The sequence below is a fragment of the Engystomops pustulosus genome, unplaced genomic scaffold, assembly GCF_040894005.1.
Source record: "Engystomops pustulosus unplaced genomic scaffold, aEngPut4.maternal MAT_SCAFFOLD_609, whole genome shotgun sequence".
NCBI classification, from domain to species: Eukaryota; Metazoa; Chordata; class Amphibia; order Anura; family Leptodactylidae; genus Engystomops; species Engystomops pustulosus.
In genome coordinates this window covers 15,001-18,213 of record NW_027285488.1, presented here as the reverse complement: position 1 = coordinate 18,213, position 3,213 = coordinate 15,001, and the positions used below count along the sequence as shown (strand labels likewise).

At 65.0% G+C, this 3,213-nt stretch overlaps 1 non-coding gene across 1 annotated transcript in view; it reads left to right on the top strand.

Moving 5' to 3' along the window:
* The first annotated feature begins 3,204 nt into the window (after positions 1–3,204).
* LOC140111834 (18S ribosomal RNA) overlaps positions 3,205–3,213 on the top strand; it is a 1,883-nt gene continuing 1,874 nt past the window's right edge. Inside the window, exon 1 of the ribosomal RNA XR_011852307.1 lies at positions 3,205–3,213. This exon is cut by the window's right edge and continues 1,874 nt beyond it. This is a non-coding gene — a ribosomal RNA (18S ribosomal RNA).

The window sequence follows — 3,213 nt, the reverse complement described above, 5'->3', positions numbered from 1 at the left end:
TGGCGCTCCCGGAGTACATGGTCGTAGATGGGCCATCGGTCGCTAATGCCAAACTGCGTCCCAGGGGTGCGTCCCCTCTGACCAACGGCAGACCCATCCCTCTCGCCAATCCGCGGATCCCCGCCAGGTCCCGAACAGGGCTCGTCCTTTAGCGTTTCAAATGCGCCCTCCCCGCCATACGAGGGGTTGAGGACCGTAGCCTTCCCTTACGAGAGGCACCAGGGGTGCGCCTGCTCGAGGGCCCGGCCGTGGGCGTAACGCTTGGGCCGCCCGGGGGAGTCGGTAGACCATGGGAGACCAACACTCGCACACGAACGTTGCCCGTGCTTTTGTGGAAGAGAGCTTCTTGCGAGGTTGTCGCTGCGGTGGCGCCCGGACAAACCCTATCCCTAAAACTTCTGGGGAATTGGCGTCTAAGCCTGCACCCTGCACGGTATCCCTGCACCCACGAAGGGGGCCGTGGAAGGCTTGGGGTCGCGCCGGCGAAACCGACCGGATGCCCGGGGTACTGAACCCCCGGGGTCCCACCCTGGAAATTGAGCCGTCCGACCCCGCCACGTCTTCCTAGTGCTCTCCTTGGCTCCCCCGCCTGTGGGCATCGTTAGGGGCTGCGGTCATCAGCGCCGGCTAAGCTTCGGCAACACGGCCGACCCACCCCTTCGGCGCCTGGGGGTGCCTGGTCCCAGTCCGGGCCGTTCCGTAGGGGCGGCTATCCCTTACATGAGGGACTCGGTGCGTCCGCTCGGGCTGCGGGGCTCCGGCTCCGACAGCCGGGGAGCTGGTTTTGACCGCGGGCCTCCACGGGAACCGGCAGGGACCGGACTAGGCGTCAAGCCGAAAATAACCCCGGCACCCTCTGCTTCCAAAGCGAGGGGACCTTTGGCCGAGCGGGGGCACCGGAAGCCGAACCGACCCCAACCCCTCTTCCTACCCCAGGGCTGGGCTGACCAATCCCCTGATCGGGTCTAAAATGGAAGAAGGGGATTCGAGGGAAGGGGCTGGCGGAAGGCAGTTGCCCGACGGAGTAGGCGAAGGCCAGGCCGTTTCCGAGTCCCGAGCAGAGGAGGGCGAACTCGGCTCTTCATCGACCGACGGCGAGGCGAGGGCGGTGGCTGCCGCGGGGAAGACTCCATTGCTCGTCAGCGCGCTAGGAGCGGGGCCGACTGGCTGCTCGGGGTATGGCATCCCCGGGGGCCCACCCTGGAAATCTTCGCTCCTCAGCCGCTGCAGGTTATAAGGTCCCGCCGCGCGTAAGCGCTCAACTCTCCGACCCACGGATGTCGAGCCCATGGTGAGCCGGCCGTTTCGTACGGGGAAAAGGGGTCCTCTGGCCCCACATCGATCGAGGGGGTTTAGATCCGCGGAGGCACGCACCGCGAGGCGAATCGCTGCTTTTCCCCAAGAGGTTAACCTTCAAACCACCGAGTAGGTTCGGGGCAGGGCCGACAGTCTGCACTGGGGTATTGCATCCCTGGTGGGGCGACCCTGGAAATCTCTGCCCCTTTCCACTCTTTCGGTTGGGCCTCTCGTCGGGGCGAGCGTAAGTCGGCAAGCAGACGTGGGAAGAGGCTTCTTACCGGTGACACTCCCTTCGTGAGAGAGGCAGGTACTCGCCCCGGACCCCGGTCCAAATCTGCGCGGGCCGGACGGCCTCGGCCCTAGCCGAAGGCCGCTCCCGCGAAGCCAGGGAGCCGAAAAAATAACCCCGACACCCTCCGCGACCTCGCGTGCTTCCAAAGCGAGGGGAACCTTTGGCCGAGCGGGGCACCCGAAGCCGAACCGACCCCAACCCCTCTTCTTACCCCAGGGCTGGGCTGACCAATCCCCTGATCGGGTCTAAAATGGAAGAAGGGGATTCGAGGGAAGGGGCTGGCGGAAGGCAGTTGCCCGACGGAGTAGGCGAAGGCCAGGCCGTTTCCAAATCCCGAGCCAGAGGAGGGCGAACGACGTTCTTCATCGACCGACGGCGAGGCTAGGGCGAGGGCGGTGGCTGCCGCGGGGAAGACTCCATTGCTTGCCAGCGTGCTAGGAGCGGGGCCGACAGGCTGCTCGGGGTATGGCATCCCCGGGGGCCCACCCTGGAAATCTTCGCTCCTCAGCCGCTGCAGGTTATAAGGTCCCGCCGCGCGTAAGCGCTCAACTCCCCGACCCACGGACGTCGAGCCCATGGTGAGCTGACAGTTTCGTACGGGGAAAAGGGGTCCTCTGGCCCCACATCGATCGAGGGGGTTTAGATCCGCGGAGGCACGCACCGCGAGGCGAATCGCTGCTTTTCCCCAAGAGGTTAACCTTCAAACCACCGAGTAGGTTCGGGGCAGGGCCGACTGTCTGCACTGGGGTATTGCATCCCTGGTGGGGCGACCCTGGAAATCTCTGCCCCTTTCCACTCTTTCGGTTGGGCCTCTCGTCGGGGCGAGCGTAAGTCGGCAAGCAGACGTGGGAAGAGGCTTCTTACCGGTGACACTCCCTTCGTGAGAGAGGCAGGTACTCGCCCCGCACCCCGGTCCAAATCTGCTCGGTCCGGCCGTCGTCGGCCCTAGCCGAAGGCCGCTCCCGCGAAGCCAGGCGATCCGAACCGAGGATCCGCGCGAGCCTTCTCCAAGCCCTCTGCCGGGCGCTGGTGTTGAAAGCGTAGCGGACCCTGTTCGCCGGAGCGATAGGAGCGGAGCACCGGTCCCGCAGGGTTGAAAGCTGGGTAGCAGCGCCGTAGCTTCCCTCCCAGCCTTCCCCCGGACCTGGCGCCCGATCCCCTCCGCTCCTCTGTGCGTTGGCGGGCGGCGCTGCATGGGTACGTCGCGACGGCTCCTATCGTCTCTCTCGCTTAACAGTGTGGAGAGGTGGTGGTGGAGCCGTCCGACACTCGAGGTGCTGAAGTTGAGCGTCCAATGCTTTCCTTCTATGCGCAGCCTACAGGAGCTGTCCGAGCTTCGGAGGTGCTGATGGAGGTGAGAGTCGAGCGCCACTTCTTGGCTGAACTGAGTGGGGAAAGCCAGCGACTGCGAGAGGGAGGGGAAGGGAAGGCTTTTTCGGGTCCTTGGAAGGGACCGAGAGCATCTTTCTTGCCCCCCTGCCCTAAGCTCCATCCAATGTTGTCTGCGAGGTCTTCTCCGGCGGCGGAGAAGCGCTGCGGTAGCAGCAGCAGCAACGAGCGTTCCCATTAGCTCACGGAGCCTGACTCCAAGAGTCTACCCCTCAGAGCTCGGCTACCTGGTT